The 20,485-nt window shown below is 43.1% G+C and overlaps 1 protein-coding gene and 2 long non-coding RNA genes across 9 annotated transcripts in view; 2 read left to right on the top strand and 1 right to left on the bottom strand.

Annotated features, from left to right (window-relative positions):
• The window catches only part of LOC126996144 (golgin subfamily A member 6-like protein 22), a 169,835-nt gene that overhangs the window by 134,401 nt on the left and 14,949 nt on the right, over positions 1 to 20,485 (top strand). The window lies entirely within an intron of this gene.
• Positions 9,407 to 10,388, bottom strand: LOC126996152 (uncharacterized). The gene is made up of 2 exons (XR_007751020.1): positions 9,959 to 10,388; positions 9,407 to 9,882 (listed from the first exon to the last, which is right to left on the bottom strand). It is a non-coding gene; the product is annotated as an uncharacterized LOC126996152 (long non-coding RNA).
• LOC126996149 (uncharacterized) overlaps positions 19,079 to 20,485 on the top strand; it is a 1,642-nt gene continuing 235 nt past the window's right edge. The window contains exons 1-2 of the long non-coding RNA XR_007751017.1: positions 19,079 to 19,896; positions 19,941 to 20,485. The exon at positions 19,941 to 20,485 is cut by the window's right edge and continues 235 nt beyond it. This is a non-coding gene — a long non-coding RNA (uncharacterized LOC126996149). The remainder of the gene's footprint in view (positions 19,897 to 19,940) is intronic.

The following is a 20,485-nucleotide window of genomic DNA, read 5'->3' as shown; positions in this document are numbered from 1 at the left end:
TCTTCCACCTCCTCCTCCTCCTTCTCTTTCTCCTTCTACTATTACGTGATTCATAATGTTTAGAAATAGTAATAGTAGTGGCAGTAATGGTGGCAGAAATAGTAGTAGTAGTAGTAGTAGTAGTAGTAGTAGTAGTAGTAGTAGTAGTAATAGTGATAGTGGCCATTTTTTATATAGCATTTTTCCTTCTCCCACGCATCGTAAAGAAAGAATAATAGGAGGAGGAGGTGGAAGAAGAGGAGGAGGAGGAGGAGGAGGAGGACAGGTGTGATGTGGTCATAGTGGCAGGAAGAAGAGTAGGACAGGTGTGAATAGGTAACAGGAAGAGTGACCGGAAGAGGAGAAGGAGGAGGAGGAGGAGGAGGAGGAGGAGGAGGAGGAGGAGGAGAAACATTGAAGCATGGAGTGACAGGCAGCTCGGTCCTTAGGTTCAATTTACTTCTGCGATTTTTGATGAAGTTGATGGTTATTACTTCACTTACAACTTCAGCAGGGAGGTTGTTGCAGTGGCGTGTGACTCCTTTGGAAAAGAAACTCCTACCCATGTCTGTATTGCATCGCTTCTCTAGATTGGGTAGACCATGGACTAGGAGAGGGAGGAGGAGGAGGAGAAGAAGAAGGAGAAGGAGGAAGAGGAAAAGGAGGACAGGTATAAGAAGATTGAGGAGCACTGATTGGTATGCCGGCGAGACACGAGGTAGGCCTAGTATGATTAGTTTGTAAGCCCGGCTACTACTACTACTACTACTACTACTACTACTACTACTACTACTATCAAACGACTCTTGCAATTAAGGTGATGTGATAAATACAGAGAAAGAAAGAAAAACAACAAAAACGACAAACAAGAAAATATGATAAGTAAATAAATGTCTTAGTAAATAAACGGAACATTGTCTTTAAAGTGGAAAATATACGAAAAGAAAACGGAAGGAAAAAGATGAAAAAGGAAAATTGATCAACCAGAAAAGAGACGGCAGAGTCCTTAATGCCCTCTTCCTCCTCCTCTTCCTCTTCCTCTTCCCAACCTTGAAACTTGGAGGAAAGGAAGAGGAGGAGGAGGAGGGGGGGAAGTAAGAGGAGGTAGGGAAGAGGAGATTGGAGAGAAAAGCCACAAATATAATCCTCTCTTCTTCCTCCTTTCCTCCTTCCTCTCCTCTTCCTTAACTTTCTTCCACTTCTTCCCCTCTTCTGATCCCCTTTGAGAGGTTGAGGAAGGTAAAGGAGGAAGAGGAGGAGGAGGAAAGGGAGGGAAGTTACTAAAGGGAGAGTTTCGAGATAAGGAAAGAGAGAGAAAGAGGAATAACAGAGAATATTGAGAGAAAGGACAGGTAGTAGAAAAGAGGAAGGGAAGAAGAAGGGAAAGGAAAAAGTAGGAAGGGGAGTGCAAGAGAGGAAAAGAAGGAAGAAAGATGAACCAAAGAAGGGAAAGATAGGAGAGAGAAAGATGGACCAAAGAAAGGAAAGGAGAGGAAGGGAAAGATATGAGAAAGATGGACCAAAGAAAGGAAAGGAGAGGAAGGGAAAGATATGAGAGAGAGAAAATAAGTGAAAAAGAATCGTGATAAATATTGTAATAGGAATATGGAAGAGGAGGTAAGGAAAAGAAGAGAACGAGATAATAAAAAAAGAAATGGGAGGAAAGGAGGGAGAAAAAGGATAACAGAGAGAGAGAGAGAGTTGAAGTGTAAGAAATGTGACAGGAGGAAAGGAGATGGGAGGGAGGAGAAGAAGAGGAGAAAGGAGGAGGTGAGATACGAGACAGCTAGAAGAGGAGGGGGAGGAGGAGGAGGAGAGAGAGAGAGGGGGAAAAGTGGAGGAAAGGGAAATTTGGAGTTAAGTAAAATGAATGAGAGAATGAATGAAGAGAGAAGGAAAAGAGAAAAATGATGAGGAGACAAAAAGGAGAGAGGAGTGGTAGAGAAGAAACCATGGAAGAAACTGAAGAGAAAGGGAGGAGAGGAGGAGGTTAGAGATAAGGAGAGAGAGAGAGAGAGAGAGAGAGAGACGGAAAGTTACAGGATGTCGAGAGATAAGAAACACGATAGAGAGAGAGAGAGAGAGAGAGAGAGAGAGAGAGAGAGAGAGAGAACGTAATGTAACCTTCTCTCATTACTCCTATTATCATCATCAGCAGCAGCAGTCGGAGTGACAGTATGAAGCGCTCCATTGAAAGTGAAAGGAAGTTTAAAGTTTTTACAGTGGCTCGTAGACACAACGTCCCCCCACCCCCCCCCCCCCCCCTCTTCCTCTCTCTCTCTTTCTCCTCTTCCCCCACTCCCTCCTTCTCTCCCTCTTCCTTTTCTCCCCGCTCGAAGTGTACTGAACGTGAGGCATGAGCACTCTCTCTCTCTCTCTCTGTCTGTCTCCCTAATTTAATTAATTAGGAAAATAAAAATAGAGTAAAATGCGAGACAGCAATATTTCGCGTATCAAATATTGTAACACTTTGATTCTGATAGCGGGGAGAGAGAGAGAGAGAGAGAGGGGGGGGGGGGGGTTTAGGGGGTGGAATGGAACGGACCGTGTATGTGTTTGTGTGTGTAAATGTTAAAGTGACAGGCGATAACACACACACACACACACACACACACACACACACACACACACACACTCGTACTCTCACTCGGTTTCTATCTTTGTATCTTTCTCTGCCTATCTATCTATCTCCCTCAAACGTTACAACCTTCTTCTCTCTCTAATGTCACGTCGATAAACTGATTATAGATTTGGGAAACCCCTTTGCTCTCTCTCTCTCTCTCTCTCTCTCTCTCTCTCTCTCTCTCTGCTTTTCTTTGTTTTCTTCTCATTTCTCCCCTTTTCTGTCGTTTCCTTCTCTTCCTTTCCTTAATTTCCTTCATAACACTTCATATCATATTTCTTTTTTTCTTCTGCCCATTCTTTTTTTCCCTTTCCCTCATTCTCCTCTTACCCTTCCTTTTCTTTTTTCTTCTTTTTCTTATTACTTCTTCTTCTTCTACTTCATTTCCCCTTTTCTCTTTTCCGACATTCTATCTCCTTTTTCCTCATCTCATTTCATTTCAGACTTTCTCAACTTTATTTTTTCCTGTAATCTCCCTTTTTTTTCCTACTTTGTCCCTTTCTCTTTCTCTCTGGTTCGTTTTTTTCTCGTTTTTTTTTTCATTACTCCTTTGTTGCTGTCCTCTCTCTCTCTCTCTCTCTCTCTCTCTCTCTCTCTCTTTGTGTCTACAGCAGGTCAACATAGCTTCGTTAATTGTTTTCTTTGTTTTTTTTTTATTATTATCGTGACCGTGAGTGTATCCTGTTTGCTCCATGTATTGCCTCATCGCCTTGTTGTTGTTGTTGTTGTTGGTGGTGGTGGTGGTGGTGGTGAGGATTATGGGGAAAGGGAAAGGATGAAGGTACGGGTGGTGGTGGTGGTGGTGGTAATGAAGATAGATTGCGTTTGTTATGATGTAAGATGGTGTTGATGGTGGTGGTGGTGATGGTGGTGGTGGTGGTGATGTTAATTGTAATGGGGTAATGGGGAAATGGTGTTAGTGGTGGAGTTGAATAGAAGGTAGTAGTAGTAGCAGTAGTAGTAGTAGTAGTAGTAATGATAGTAAAAACAGCAACAACAACAACAACTACACACCTTTACGTACACACACACACACACACACACACGCACACACACACACACCATCACATCTGTTCCGTCACACCTGCATCGTTGGACCTAATTAGAGTTTCACAGCTGTTCCTCCGCACCTGTCTGACTTCTTACCTGTATAGAGCGTCACATCACCTTTCCAGTCACACCTATAGTAAGTCACATCTCTTCCATCACACCTGTTACGTTGGACCTATTTAGAGTCACACTTCTATTCACTCACACCCTCCCAGCCACACCTTTGCACCGTGACGCTTTTACTCTGCCGTCACACCTTTCCAGCGTCACCCTTTATTACCTGCGTCACCCCCCAGCCACACCACCTCGTCACCTTCACGCCGCAGTCACGCTATTGTCACAGTCCTCGTCCTCGTGTGGCGCCTAGTGTGACCTCGCTGACTAAGATGATGTCACTATACTCTCTCTCTCTCTCTCTCTCTCTCTCTCTCTCTCTCTCTCTCTCTCTCTCTTACTTCTCAATGACATTTTTTTTTTCTTCTTAATACCCTTTTCTCTTCTTCCATTCTCCTTTATTGTTGTTGTTGTTGTTGTTGTTGTTGTTGATGATGATGTTTTTTTTATGTGTTGTGACCTTGGTGTACTCTTAGTCACACACACACACACACACACACACTTCATCAAAGCAACTTAAGGGGAGAGAGAGAGAGAGAGAGAGAGAGAGAGAGAGAGAGAGAGAGAGAGAGAGAGAGAGAGAGACGCAATTCCAACCTTGACACATTACAAACAAACACTAAAAAGGGAAACGAAAGCAAGCTGTAAAATGTCCTTCAGGCTACGAACACACACACACACACACACACACACACACACACACACACACACACACACACACACACACACACACACACACACACACACACTCACCAGGAGAAAGGAAAAGTTAAGCTGGGCGAGAGAGAGAGAGAGAGAGAGAGAGAGAGAGAGAGAGAGAGAGAGAGAGAGAGAGAGAGAGAGAGAGAGAGAGAGAGAGAGAGAGTAGGAAAGGGAAATGAAAGAGGGAAGTGAAAGGAAGTGGAGTATAAATAAAGAGCAGAAGAAAGGCGTGGTTAGAGAGAGAGAGAGAGAGAGAGAGAGAGAGAGAGAGAGAGAGAGAGAGAGAGAGAGAGAGAGACCAACGATATGTGAGGTGATCGTAAAAAGAGGCGAAAATAGGAAAGCAATCTCGAAAGCGCTTTGCTGTAAACTGTAAAGGAAAGGAAAAAAAAAAACACACGCGAACGGTCTTGCTGCTTGGTGTTGAAAGGGTTTAACGCACACACGAACGAACGTTATTAATTCCGTGCCAAGAGGAAGAATTTAACACCAAGCAAGGCGAAATATATAGAATCCAACCCCTTATGAATTTACGATAAGACTGTAAGAGAAACAAACAACGTAAGATTGGTTTTGAAGGAAATGTATACAAGAGGACAAAGGGTTATTTAGTACCACAGCAACGAAGATAGAAAGAGTAAAGATAGGAATGAAAAGGAAGAAGGAAAGTAGGAAAAGTAGGAAGATTGGGTTTGAAAGAAATGTATAAGAGAGGATGAAGGGTTATTTAGTACCACAGAAACGAAGATAGGAATGAAAAGAAGGAAGAAGAAAGAAGGAAAGAAGGAAAAAAAGAGGAAACTGTGACTACCTCCGGGCAAAGAAAGAAAGAAAGAGAGAAAGGAAGTAAATGAAAGGAAGGAAGAAAGATGGAGAGAGAGAAAGAATGAATGAATGATAAAAAAGGAAGAAAGAAAGCAATGGAAAAAAATAAAGAAGAAAAGAAAGAAAACTAAATAAAAGGAGGAAATTCTGAGTACCTCCAATCAAAAAGAGAAAGGAAGGAAGGAAGAGGAAAAAGAAAGAAAGACGAAGATAAAAGAAAAACGGAAAGAAAGGGAAAAGGAGAAAAGGAAGGAGAAAGAAGTAAAGAAGTTGTGAGCTCCTCTGAGTAATAAGACTTGGGAGCAATAGAGAAAAGGAGGTAATAAACAGTGATATCGCCAGGTAATATCACACCTGAGAGAGAGAGAGAGAGAGAGAGTTAAATATTTAGTGTGTGGGACTTCCCGTGACTGTGTTTACTCTCTCTCTCTCTCTCAATTCCTCTTCTTTCCTCCCATTCCTCTCTGTTATGCCACTCGCCCTCTTTTTCAATCTCCCTATCTATCTCCCTTCTTCCATTCCTTCTCTTCCTTTCATTCTTCAATCCGTTGCCTCTCCCTCCTGTCCCTCCCTCCTTCCTTCCATCCCTCCCTTGCTCTCTAAACATTTCGGTGCCCAACCCAACGACGTACACATTTGACAAGGCTTTCGTAGGAGTTTTGGGCCTTTCCATAGATAGTTTTATGACCCTGGTGGTAGTCTGACCCTTCTTCTGTACCATGAACCTAAAGAAACACTTATTCAAACCCGAATGATCTCTACGGTCTTTGGGAATGGATGATGTGAAGGGTGGAAGTGTAATTTTGTGATACTGGAATGTACACAGTATCACAAAAGTAGGTTAAGTATCGTAAGTAATTAAGTGGACTTTATTAATACCGACTGAACAATCCCATCTGCTGCCCCTTGAGCGGTTCCTGGCCCTCAGTCCCACCCTCTCTGAATTGGCACCGAGAGGAGACCCAGCGTCCAGGTCCCCCGCCGAGCACTAGTTTAGGAGCGGCTGTTTAAGAGAACGACGGCTTGGGAGTGCCTAGTGCCCGCCTGGTGCTCCCTCTGCGCTGCCTTGTCCTTCCTTATAGAGTCTTTTCTTCCTTCTTGATCGAATTTCATCTCTTTTTTGCTGCATTGGGAAAAATACACACACACACACACACACACACACACACACACACACAAATACACATCCACTGTAAACTTTTCCACACACACATTTCCTGTAAGATAAACACACACACACACACACACACACACACGCACACACATAAACACGCACTCTCTCTCTCTCTCTCTCTCTCTCTCTCTCTACTTATCTATCTTTCTATCTATTTTTACTATGCACGAAAAATAAGAAAAAATATACCGTCGTTTTCTGTTGTTGATTCTTCAGATTAGTGTTCATGGGAGTCTTAGGTAAACACGAAAGTCCTCCCCCCCTCTCTTTCCTCCCCCCCCGCTCTCTCTCTCTCTCTCTCTCTCAGGTGTGTTTAAGGGGTCAGTTTACCTGCAGAAAGGTGTAAACAGGAGCTTCGTTTGTTGACATAGGACAGGTGATGAAGGGAAGGTAGGGAGAGGAGAGGAGAGGAGAGGAGAAAAGATGAAGGGAAGGGAAATGAAAAAGAAAAGGAAAGGAGGGGAGAGGATAGGACATTAGAGAAGAGGAAAGGAGATATGCAATGAGGAGAGAATAGAAGAGGAAGGGAAAGGAAAGGAATAGCAGAGGAAGTGACACCAGAGTAGCAGGGATGGAGTAGTCGTATTCGGCATTCGTATTCGAATACCATATTTTGGTGTATTCGTATTCGAATAAATATTGATAGAAATCAAAGTATTCTCATTCGTATACGAATACCAGGGGAAAGTATTCGTATTCTGCGAATAATTTGACGAATACTTAAAGATTTATTATCAGAAATAACAGCCGAAGTTCTTTACAACTCCAGCCTGCTGCTGGGCGGACGTGTAATCGTCGTGTATAGTACAGTCGCGGACTGTGACAGCGCGGCTGGCAGCCTCAGCACAGTTCTACACTCAGTTGCGTCGAGAAGGTATTTCTCAATGAAAAGTATTCATGAATACTTTCAAGAAGTATTCCTATTTGTATTCGAATTAAAACCAATTCAGTGTATTCGAATTCGTATTCGTATTCGTTGGAATTTGAAGTATTCGTATTCGAATGCAAAATTCTTGTATTCACTCCATCCCTGAAGAGGAGAGGAGAGGAAAAGGAAGGAAAAGAGGGGAAATGAAGAGGAAGAAGAGGATAGGGAAAGAATGAAAGGAAAGGAGATGAAATGAGAGGAGAGGAGAGGAAGGGAAATGAAATGAAATGAAATGAAAGAAGAGGAGAGGAAATGAAAGGAATAGGAAAGGAAATGAATAAAAGAAAAAAATGATAAACGATATGACAGAGGAGTGGAGAGAAAATGAAATAAAGAGAGGAGGCACAACGGAGTGGTGATTAAGACAAGAGATAGATAGATGGATAGATAGTGTGTGTGTGTGTGTGTGTGTGTGTGTGTGAGAGAGAGAGAGAGAGAGAGAGAGAGAGAGAGAGAGAGCGTCATGTCACGAAAATTAAGTTGACCGACTCCATTATCGCGAGAGAGAGAGAGAGAGAGAGAGAGAGAGAGATTCAAAAAGGGGGTATCATGCTTTCGAAATGAAGTTGACAGACTCCATCACCTCTCTCTCTCTCTCTCTCTCTCTCTCTCTCTCTCAGGAAGTCTCTCATTACGGCTTCGAAACAAAGCAATAGTTAGACCTTTGTGTTAAGTGCTAAACGAAGGGACAGACTCTCTCTCTCTCTCTCTCTCTCTCTCTCTCTCTCTCTCTCTCTCTCTCTCTCTCTCTCTCTCTCTCTCTCTCTAATCTTATCTCTCCTTTTATTTTATCCTCCATCTTACTTTTTTTCCTTCCTCTCTTTCTCCTTTCTTTAAGTCTTCTTTTATTTTACCGAATTTGATTGTTTTTAGATCATTCCCTTTTGTTTCTTCTTCCCTCTTTTCTTATTGATTTCTTTGTTTTTCTTTGGTTTCTTTGTTTTAATCTTATTTCCTTCTTTTATCAAGTTATCTACTTATCCTCCTCTTCCTCCTCTTTGTTTTCCCACTCCACTTCCTCCTCCTCTTTGTTTTCCCACTCCACTTCCTCCTCCTCCTCCTCCTTCTGTTCCTCGTTCCGCTGTTATTCCTGTTACTGCTTTTAACCGCACGCAAAACCACACACACACACACACACACACACACACACACACACACACGACTAATGGTAAACAGTTCTCCTCTAAACGTCCCAGCCTGACCCTCCTCCTCCTCCTTCTCTTCCTCCTCTTCTCTTCCTCCGTCTGGCTGTCCCACGCTTACTGCATATTTTAATGACCAATGCGTTTCTGCCCTCCTCCTCCTCCTCCATCTAATCCTCCTCCTCCTCCTCCTCCTCTCGAAATGATAAAAGACCCCACTTTGCTCTTGAGAAGCAGCCTTACTCTCTCTCTCTCTCTCTCTCTCTCTCTCTCTCTCTCTCTCTCTCTCTCTCTCTCTCTCTCTCTCTCTCTCTCTCTCTCTCTCTCTCTCTCCTTCGTTTGCACTTTTATGAGATTTTTGATCAAAAGTTGGAGCGGATCGTGTGTGTGTGTGTGTGTGTGTGTGTGTGTGTGTGTGTGTGTGTGTGTGTGTGTGTGTGTGTGTGTGTGTGTGTGTGTGTGTGTGTGTGTGTGACAAAGGCTGTAGTCTGTGTTGAATGTTTAGAAAATGTCAGAAAGTTGCGGAAGTAGTAGTAGTAGTAGTAGTAGTAATAGTAGTAGTAGTAGTAGTAGTAGTAGTAGTTATTCTTTCCTTTGTTGCTGTCCTCATTGTTATTGTTGTTATAGGTTCTGCTTCCGTTTCTGATGTTTTTGTTATTGTTGTTGTTGTTGTTGGTGGTGGTAATGGTGGTGGTGGTGGTAGTGGTGGTGGTGGTGATGGTAGTTAATCCTCCCACCCTTTCCCTTCCTTTCACTTCCCTTCACCCTTTCCTTTCCCAACCTTGAACTTCAACTTACTCTCCCTTTCCTTCCCATCTTCCTCTTCTTTCTTTCCCACCTTTTAACTTTCCTTCACTATTCTTCCCTCCCTTTCCTTCCCTTTCCCTACCTTCTCTTTCCCCTCCCTCCCCTCTCCCTTTCTCTTACATTACCTTTTCCCTTCCCTTCCCTTCTCTCCTCTTCCTCACCTCCATTCCTTTTTCTCTCCACCCAAACCCTACCCCTTCCTCTCCTCCATGTCCTTCTCCTATTTCTCTTCCTTCCCTTCCCCTCCCCTTTCCTCCCCAGCCACAGCACTGCATACACGTAATCCCCACAAATCCCCAGGTTCCTCCCCCTCCAAATCCTCTCCCTCCTTCCCCCCTTAATCCAGCCTTACTTCCCCTTTTTTATTCCTCCCTATATCCTCCCTTTCTCCCTTTCCCTCTCCCTATTCTTCCTCTCTTGTCTCCTCCCTCTCTTCCTATGTCCAGTAAGTTTTCTCTCTATCTTTTTTTTTTGTATTCTTATTTGCTTTTCTTCTTTGCTTCCCTTTCCCTTCCTTCTTCCCTTTCTCTCTCCTTACCTATCTTGCCTTCCTCCTCCATTCCTTCAATCCCTTCATTCTTCCCCTTCCTTCTTCCCTTTCTCTCTCTCCTTACCTCTCTTGCCTTCCTCCTCCATTCCTTCAATCCCTTCATTCTTCCCCTTCCTTCTTCCCTTTCCCTCTCTCCTTACCTCTCTTCCCATCCTCCTCCATTCCTTCAATCCCTTCATACTTCCACATCCTTCTTCCCTTTCTTTCTCTCCTTACCTCGCTTCCCTTCCCCTTCCTCCTCCTCTTCCTTATGGTCATCCCCTTGAAAGCAACCCCAACTCTTGTGTCATCTAATCCCCGCTGCAACTCCCCTCCCCCCCTTCCTCCTCCCCTCACTCCCAACCTCCCCACCTTCCCATTCTCCCACGTCCCCGGTAGTGAAAGTGAGCCTGGCGTGACCACCAACCAGGAAGCAGGTAATGAAGAGCGAGAGTCACCTGTACGGGCAATGTTTAGCGCCGATTCATTTCGTTTTACCTGTGTGTGTGTTCGTACGTGTGTGTGTGTGTGTGTGTTCGCACGTGTGTGTGTGTGTGTGTGTGTGTGTGTGTGTGTGTGTGTGTGTGTGTGTGTGTAGGGGGGGGTGATTATTTATGTGTGTGTGATTACTTCATTGTTTTAGTACTCATGTTTTTTTTTTGTATGTTGTTATCTTTATTGTTGTTGTTATTGTTGTTTTATACTCTTTTTTTTTTTCCGTGTGTGTGTGTGTGTGTGTGTGTGTGTGTGTGTGTGTGTGTGTGTGTGTTTCGTGGGAAGATTTTTGTCGTTATGAAACTGTGATAGATTGTGAAGCATTGAGGAGAAAGTCGTGTGTGTGTGTGTGTGTGTGTGTGTGTGTGTGTCCTCTGTGCTCTCCTTCCCTTAAATTATGCTTCATGAAGTAAAAATTAAGGTCACCTCTCTCTCTCTCTCTCTCTCTCTCTCTCTCTCTCTCTCTCTCTCTCTCTCTCTCTCTCTCTCTCTCTCACACACACACACACACACACACACACACCAATTACGCACCGGTGGTTACATAATTAGCGACCATTTGTATGACGTCCATATGGAGGAGGAGGAGGAGGAGGTGGAGGTGGAGAAGGACGTGGAGAAGAATGAAGAAAGGGAGGGAGAATACAGGAAGCGAATATCCACCACCTCCACAAACAACAACAACAACAACAACAACAACAACATAATGTACCCGGTCCCCTGAAGCGAAGAAAAATAGCTTGACGACAGTGTGTGTGTGTGTGTGTGTGTGTGTGTGTGTGTGTGTGTGTGTGTGTGTGTGTGTGTGTGTGAGACCGCTGGAACGATTTTTTCAGAGAGAGAGAGAGAGAGAGAGAGAGAGAGAGAGAGAGATATGATTCGTTGTAAGTTTTTGAACAAGAGATTTCGGGGCACGCAGAGTCTTGTTTTTCATATCGTTTTGCATTCATTTTTTTCTCTCAAGACTTTTCCGTTTCTTTGTTATTTCTTTCCTGCGATACTTACTCATTGTGTTTGTAGTAGTAGTAGTAGCAGTAGTAGTAGTAGTAGTAGTAGTGAATTAGTTTTGTTGTTTATCGGGAAAGTTCTCTCGTGTGAATTACCTTGAGTACCTGTCTTGTGTGCTAATTAGTTCCGGAGTACACCTGAGAGAGAGAGAGAGAGAGAGAGAGAGAGGTCTTATAGAAGTACTCATGCATAACTAAGAAGGTTTATGAAGATTAGCTTGAGATGAAGGACGAGAGAATGGAAGATGAGAAGAAAGAAAAGAAGGAAAAAAATAACCTGAAGTTGTATGCACTGAAACACTTTTCCTCTTGGTCTTGCTTGAAATTTTCCTCGTCCTCTTCCTCCTCCTCCTCCTCCACCGTCACCTCTTCCTCTTCCTCTTCGTCCCTATCTCCCTCTCCCCTTACAAAAGATAAATGATAACGCAGGTGACATCCGCTTCTATTTTTTTCTTTGTTTATAGTTAATTAAATTTACTTATCTTTTTAAATATATGACCCTCCTGCCTGCCCAAATATCATCATCAGCTCCAGCAGCCTACTTGTTCGTCCAACACAAAGGCCTTTCCCAGTGTCCTCAACTTCTTTCTTCTGTCTGGTGTTAGTGTTCTGCATTCTCAGGGAGGCGGTGGCCTAGTGGATAAGGTGGTGAGCTTGGGATCGGACTGATGTCGACGCATGGGTTCGAATCCCCACTAGTGCTACCTTGAAACTTTGTGTCATTTGCCGAGTGGCTTAAAATCACCTACATGTCACCCTGACACCCGAGTTCTAGTTGCATAGCAATAAAGATGAGCTTTGGGGGGCAACATGGGCCTTTCAGGTGCCACTATAAAACCCGCGCCCGCACCACTAACGGGCCTGCCTCTGAGCAACACCGAAGAGGCAGAATATGCCTACGGTGCATATGGGCTAACACGTAAAAAAAAAAAAAAAAAAAATTCTGCCCAGACAAAGGTTCTAGTTCCCTGTCTGGTGTTAGTGTACTCCATTCTGCCCAGACAAAGGTTCTAATTTCCTCTGTCTGGTGTTAGTGTACTCCATTCTGCCCAGACAAAGGTTCTAGTTCCCTGTCTGGTGTTAGTGTACTCCATTCTGCCCAGACAAAGGTTCTAATTCCCTCTGTCTGGTGTTAGTGTACTCTATTCTGCCCCGACAAAGGTTCTATTATGCCCCGACAAAGGTTCTATTCTGCCCAGACAAAGGTCATAATTCCCTCTGTCTAGTGTTAGTGTACTCTTCTGCCAAGACAAAGGTTCTAATTCCTTGTCTGATCTTAGTGTCCTCCATTCTGCACCGACAAAGGTTCTGATTCTCTGATGTAGTATTCTCCATTTCCCCTTAACAAAGGTTCTAATTTCATCTCGTCGTCTGGCTCCGTGTCTCGCCTGACCTTCCACCTAACCATTCTTTTGTTTAACGTAATCGATCTTTAATTAACCTGAAATTACCTGAGTAAACAATTATGATATGACGAGGAGGAGGAGGAAGAGGAAAGGGAAAGTGGAAGAAGGAAGAGAGGGAGGAAATATAGACGGAAAAAGGAGAGAGAGAGAGAGAGAGAGAGAGAGAGAGAGAGAGAGAGAGAGAGAGAGAGAGAGAGAGAGAGAGAGAGAGAGAGAGAGAGAGAGAGAGAGAGAGAGAGAGGAAAATAGGAAGAAGGAAGGAAGGTAGGTGAATAAGTTGGTGTATATAAATAGATAGATAGATTAAAAAATTCTTACGTCTTCCCTTTCTTATAATAGTTTTCTTCGAAGTGTTGTTTTCTTAATGCGATGGTAAACTATTGTAATTATTGTTGAGGCGTACTGAAGGGCACCACCTCCACTTTTGGGTTATGAGAAAGAATCCTCCACAGAATTGCACTTTCCTCTCTTTTATGTGTTTCCATCCTGCTTCTTTTATCCTCCTCCTCTTCCTCCTCCTCCTCCTCCTCTCCTTCTTCCTCCTCTTCCTCATAAACTTGAGACATTAAGCATTTTCCTCTTGCAAGATTGATATTAAAAAGCAACCCACCTCATTATTATTATTATTATTATTATTATTATTATTATTATTATTACAAGTCAGACATATTTGCCGTATTTTATGACGAGAGAGAGAGAGAGAGAGAGAGAGAGAGATTTACATAGATAGATTTACATAGAAAATCAGACCACACAGACCCCATGGTCCAGACTTGGTGGTCTGTCCTTAAACCTAAGTGATTTTACATTAATCAGAAGACTCCAAAACGTTGCATTTCTACTCTAGTTGATATTAAGTTGAAGGAAGTGACGGTCGAGCTTATTTTTGAAGGAGTCAATCGTGTTACACTGGACCACTGACGGTGGAAGCTTATTCCATTCTCGCACTACAACGTTGGTGAAGAAAAATTTGGTGCAGTCTGAATTTACTTGTCTACATCTGAGTTTTACGCCATTGTTCCTCGTGCGCAAAGTGTCATCGATCATAAACAATGTTGATCTGTCTACATTCGTGAAACCATTAAGTATTTTAAAACATTCGATCAGTTTTCCTCGGAGGCGACGTTTCTCAAGAGAGAACATGTTAAGGGTAGAAAGCCTTTCTTCGTAGGATTTGTTGCGCAAGGAAGGGATCATTTTCGTTGCCCGACGCTGAACACCTTCTAATTTAGCAATATCCTTTGCATGGTGGGGAGACCAAAACTGTACCGCATATTCCAAGTGGGGTCTGACTAAACTGTTGTAGAGCGGGATTATTACATCTTTATTCTTGAATACAAAGTTTCTTTTAATGAAGCCCAACATTCTGTTCGCTTTATTTGCTGCATCGATGCATTGCTGTGAGAATTTGAGGTTTGACGCGATTTTGACCCCCAAGTCTTTGACGCATTGAACGCTTTTGAGTTTAACGCCGCGCATTTCGTATTCGAACTTCTTATTCCTCGTTCCAACTTGAAGGACCTGGCACTTGTCTACGTTAAAGGGCATCTCCCATCTATCCGACCAAGCTGAAATTTTGTGCAAATCCTCTTGGAGGCTTTGCCTGTCTTCGTAAGTGAGAACTGAGTTGCCAATCTTTGTGTCGTCTGCAAATTTACTAATGCGGTTATTGAGTCCAACATCCACGTCGTTGATGTAAATAATGAAGAGCACTGGGCCAAGGACCGAGCCCTGAGGGACGCCACTAGTGACAGGCGCCCACTCTGAGTTAAATCCGTCGATCACTACTCTTTGTTGTCTGTTGCTCAACCAATTCGCGATCCATTGGTTTACTTGACCGTCAATACCTATTTGCTTTAATTTGTAAAGTAATTTATGATGCGGGACTTTATCAAACGCTTTCTGGAAATCAAGATAGACTACGTCCAGTAGAGAGAGAGAGAGAGAGAGAGAGAGAGAGAGAGAGAGAGAGAGAGAGAGAGAGAGACCCAACCCTTCCTCGCCAGCATATACCATCACATATTTTTGTTGTTATTTTTGTTTGTTTGTTTATATATGCATTTGCAGCCACACCCTTCTCACTTTATTTTCGCATATTAATTGACAAGGGAAATATTTTGATGCCTGTAGCAATAGTAGTAGTAGTAGTAGTAGTAGTAGTAGTAGTAGTAGTAGTAGTAGTAGTTAGGGGAGAATAATTATAAGTAGAACAAGGATAATGATTGTGTTAATTAAGAGGAGGAAGAGAAGGAGGGGGAGGAAAAGGACTACAGGAGGGAAAAGAGGAGGAAGAGGAAGAGGAAAACTATGAGAGCTTTTAAAATAGGAAGAGGGAAGAGAAAGGGGAAAGGGAAGAGAAATGAATCCTAGAGAAACATATGAAGGAAGGGGAGAAACGGAGAGAGAGAATGAGGGGAGTTAACAAAGGGAGAGAGGGAGAGAATGAGAGAGGGGGAAGTAAGGGGAAAGGTGAGAGAGAGAGAGAGAGAGAGAGAGAGAGAGAGAGAGAGAGAGAGAGAGAATTTTAATAAGGGAGGAGGAGGAGGCTTGAAAAGGGTGGGAGGGACTATTTTTTTTATATAGCGAGGAAAGGGGCTAAGGGGGAGGCTATATAGTAACCTTTGATATGTTGTGTTTGTGTTACCTTTGATGAATTACTTGTTTTAATCATATGCGTACCACGGGAAATGTTTATAGTAATAGCAGTAGTAGTAGTAGTGGTGGTAATGGTATTGGTGGTGGTGGTGCTGGTGCTGGTAGTAGTGGTAGTAGTAGTGGTTGTGATTGTGGTGGTGGTGGTGGTGGTGGTAGCTTCAGAGATAGTGTTTCAATGTTAGACACACATGCATAGTGATTACTGTTTGCTCATGAACCTGTGTTTCCTCGGCACACACACACACACACACACACACACACACACACACACACACACACACACACAGAGTACAAAGGAAGGAAAATATATACACACAAAAATAAAATCCTCTCTATAAAAAGAAACTAAAGGCACACTGCTACAACAACAACAACAACAACAACAACAACAACAACAACAGTAACTCATACACTTATTCGCCTGACCTGGCCTTGACCTGCTAACACATATTAACCTGACCCGTAATGCATTTAGGTAGATAAGTCCCCTTCAGACAGGTGAGAGAGAGAGAGAGAGAGAGAGAGAGAGAGAGAGAGAGAGAGAGAGAGAGAGGTCAGGTAGGTGTGTATGTAATTAAATGGCTTCCTTAGTTTACCTGGTGGGCACAACACGTCAGAAGGAAGCCTCTTCGTGCTCCTCTTGCTAACGTGGCAGGAGGAGGAGGAGGAGGAGAAGGAGGAGAAGGAGGAGGAGGAGGAGGAGGAGGAGGAAAGGTTATGTAGTATGTGTCTGTGGGAGGGATGCGAGAATGTGTGTGTGTGTGTGTGTGTGTGTGTGTGTGTGTGTGTGTGTGTGTGTGTGTGTGTCCGTCATTTCCACACTTTCTTAGTCACTTCCTCGTGCATCTTAGGGTTTTCAGCTATCTTGAGAGAGAGAGAGAGAGAGAGAGAGAGAGAAACTGACTAAACACTTCAATCGCTTCCCTCTTACCTTCTCATTCCCCTTTGTTGGAAGCACATTTTTCTCTCCCCCCCTTCTCTCTCTCTCTCTCTCTCTCTCTCTCTCTCTCTCTCTCATCGAAAGGTAATATAATGCTTGTCCAGTTTTGCATATTCAAGACTCCTTTTGTCTTTTGAAATTGGAGGAAGAGGAAGAGGAGGAGGAAGAGGAAGAGGAGGAGGAGGAGGAGGAGGAGGAGGGGGATGTACAAAGCAATGAGATGACCCAAGATCCCACTCACCTCCTCCTCCTCCTCCTCCTCCTCCTCCTTCTTCTCGGATCCATACGACCAATCAAGCTCATTGTCCTCTGTCCTCTAAGCAGGCCACTCCAGAGGCCGCTCAAGTATCTCCTCCTCCTCTCTTCCTCCTCCTCTTCCTGCTCCTCTTTTTTCTACTGCCTTGCTCTTCCTCCTCCTCTTCCTCTTTTCCTCATTTTCTTCATCTTCATTCTCTTTGTGTACCTTTCTTCTCCTTCCTTTTCCTCCTCTTTCATTTATTTACTACTACATTTTTTTAGTTGCTGCTTTTAACGCTGGTAGACTCTCTTTAGGGACCTGTTGTACGGCCCCACCCCGTTAGTGCAGCAGGCGAATTATATTTATAGTGGCTGCCGTGATATATGACTCTCGCTTGGCCCATGCTGCCCCCCGGTGCTTCACTTGAACGGAGTCGCTGAATTTAGGGTTGATTGGGGATCTGGGCAGCATGAGGGCAATCTTCCGCCACTCCGATGGTTTGAAAAGTCAGTGTGTTTCGGTGGGACTCGAGCTTAAGTCTACGGGCTCACCACGCCCAGAATCAGAATCACTTTATTCCACTCAGCCACCGCCTCCTTCCCATCCTTCCCTTGTTTATCTTCTTCTTCTTCTTCTTCTTCTTCTTCTTCTTCTTCTTCTTCTTCTTCTTCTTCTTCTTCTTCTTCTTCTTCTTCTTCTTCTTCTTCTTCTTCTTCTTCTTCTTCTTCTTCTTCTTCTTCTTCTATTTCTCCTTTTTTTTTCTTTTCTTCTCCTTCTCCTTCTTCTTCTTCTTCTTTTTCTTCTTCTTCTTCTTCTTCTTTTTCTTCTTCTTCTTCTCCACCTCCTCCTTTTCTTCTTCTTCTACTTCTTCTTCTTCTTCTTCTTCTTCTTCCTGCCCTCTTACCTAACACCGGCCTCCTCTTGAAGCTAACCTTGCCCTCTCCTCTTCTCTCTCCTCTTGGCTCTCCTCGTCCCACCTCTTCCTCCTTCAAGACGGTCAAGCGGTTAGTTAGTTGATTGTTCTCTTCCTCTTGTTCCTCTTGTTTTTCATCTTGTTGTTCTTGTTCTTCCTATATTGGTTCTTGTTCTTGACTTTGTTCTTTTTCTCCTTTTCCTGCTTTTTATTTTATCTCCTTTTTTTCTTTTTTTTCTTTTGTTTTCTTCTTCTTGTTCGTTGTTTTCCTCCTCCTCCTTGTTTTCTTTCCTCTCTCTCTCTTTCTTCTTCCTCCTCCTCTTCATCACCATCCACTTTTTGTTTTCCCTCTTCATCTTCGTTAATCTTGTTTCATTACGTCATTCGTTTATTCTCTTTTATTGTTATATAGTTCTCCATCGTTTACTTTTTTTTATTTTCTCAGGAGGTCATAATCCGTTCTAAGTATTGCTACCTGTCCGTGAGATTATAGAGAAAAGAAAGAAAGAAAGAAAGAAAGAAGGAAAGACAGAGAGAGAGAAAGAAGGATAAATCGATGTTCATTGTTACCCTGAAATTTGAAGAAGCTGGAGAGAGAGAGAGAGAGAGAGAGAGAGAGAGAGAGAGAGAGAGAGAGAGAGAGAGAGAGAGAGAGAGAGAGAGAGAGAGAAGACAACAGGAAGTGTCCAGGGTGAAAAAGAAAAAAAACATAAATCCTAAAAAAGAAAACCTCTGAGGAAGGTCTAGAGATGGGAAGAGTATGAAGAAAGAGAAAGAGAAACAGAGAAGGAAGAAAGAGATAATCATTAAAGAAGAAAGAAAACACTGCCCCGTGGGAGTAAGAGGAAGAAGAAAAAGAAATCCAAGAAGTGCCGAGCGAGAAGAAAGAAGAAAAATACTGGATAAAGGAATAAAAATGGTGATAAAACGTGCAAAGAGGAAAGAGAAAGTAATTTATTAAAAAGAAAAAAAATGCAAGGAGTGTCAAACGAGAAAAAGAGAGATTGAAGGAAAAATGTTAAACAGAACTTAAAGAATTAGAAAAAGTGAGAAAAAAATGGTGACAAAACGTACAAAGAGGAAAGATTAAGTAATTGATTAAAAAGAAAAAATGTAAGGAGTGTCAAACGAGAAAAAGAGAGATTGAAGGAAAAAAAATATTAATCAGAACTTCAAGAATTAGAAAAAGTGAGAAAAAATATAACTCCTAGAAATTTGGATGTGGAAGAAATAGCGAGAGAAGAGCAAAGTATATACGAAAATGAATAAAACATAACTGCAAGAAAAAATGAAGAAAAAACATAACCCTTTGAAGTTTACAAGTGCAAGAATATGAAATAGAAGAATAAAGTCTACGGAAAAAACACGAAAAATATCAAACTATAAAATCATAATAAAATAACAGGAAAACACTATAGGGCTACAAGAAAATAACACTAATATAAACCAGTATGTATGTATGTACGTTAAGAAATTACTGACGCGACTTAAACCCAGACCAAGACTCAAACTGTTTTGCTGCTTTCTTCTGATCTGCCAACTGGTGGAGGAGAGGGAAAGGGAAGGAGAAGAGAAGGGAGAAGAAGGCGCAAGGGTCATTCTGCTGTCCTGCCTCTAAGGCTATTGATTCCCTGCACTCCTGGGGTTGGTCTGAGGATCTGTGTGTGTGTGTGTGTGTGTGTGTGTGTGTGTGTGTGTGTGTGTGTGTGTGTGTGTGTGTGTGTGTGTGCTCCTGTCGCTGGATCTGCATAATGTTGTTGGTTTTTCACTGTAATAAGTAGGTGACCCATGGCATTTAGATTACCATACGCTGGCCATGAAGTAATGACCTGAGTGGTTAGGTCATTACTCTGGTCAAGCTAAGGTCTCCGGCGACAGGTAAGGTCATTCAGGTGTCAGGTGAGGAGCACTCAGGTAACAATACAACATCAGATGAGGTCCTGCATACTAAAATATCGCATACTTCAAAGGAAATGGATACTCAAACAGGAGATCGTCATTGCCATCTCCAATCCATTCTCCATTTCCTACTCCCCTCGTTCCCTTCCCCCCCATCCAATGTCTCCCTCGTGTGTCTCCATCCCTCCTCCCCTCCCCCCTTTCGTGTTCCCATATCACCGGAGTCCTGTAATACCGCTCACCCTAATATCCCTTTGTCCCTCGTGTGTCCCGTCGCCTACCTGTGCCTAATTGCCTTCCAGTGGCCTTCAGTCGCTTGTGGCAATGAGATCAGATTCCTTAAAAGCTGCAGGAGGAGAAGGAGGAGGAGGAGCAGCTGAAATATGAGAGGAAAAAGAATATTAACAGAAGGATTTGCACTGATGGTTTAAGGGAGAGGGAGAGGGGGAGTGAAAGGAGGGCAAGGACAGGTAAGGTAAAGGAGGATAAGTGAGGTAAAGAAGTGAAAGGAAAGGAAAGGAAAGTGCAGGAGAAGGAGGAAGAGGAGCAGCTGAAATTTGAGAGGAAAAAGAAAATTAACAGACGGTTTGCACTGATGGATTGAGGGAGAGGGAGAAGGGGAGGGAAAGGAAGGTAAGGACAGGTAAGGTAAAGGAGGACAGGAGAGGTAAAGAAGTGAAGGATAAGGGGAGGAGGGGGTGATTAGAAGAATAAGATTGGGATTTAAAGAACAAAGTAAATATAGGAGTGTAGGAAGTGGTAGCAAAGGGGGAGGAGTGAAGTAAAGGAAAGAAAAAGAGAATACAATGCATGAATTGGACAACAAAATAAGGGAGTGAAGCGCAAGAAGAGTAATGTAACAGAAACAAAGAGAGGAAGAGAATAATATTAGTGCAAGAAGGAAGAAGGGAGTGAAGTAAAGAAAAAGAAAAAAAGGAAGAGGAGACAGCAATGCAGGAGCAGGTGTGAGGGAGTGGGAGGTCACGTGCAGCAGATAAGACGCAAAGCAAGACGAAGGTGAGCTCAGGTGAGGTCCCGTTCACGTGGACTGGCTAGCGT

The sequence above is a fragment of the Eriocheir sinensis genome, chromosome 9 (genome assembly GCF_024679095.1).
Source record: "Eriocheir sinensis breed Jianghai 21 chromosome 9, ASM2467909v1, whole genome shotgun sequence".
NCBI classification, from domain to species: domain Eukaryota; kingdom Metazoa; phylum Arthropoda; class Malacostraca; order Decapoda; family Varunidae; genus Eriocheir; species Eriocheir sinensis.
This window is presented reverse-complemented; position numbering and strand designations above follow the sequence as displayed.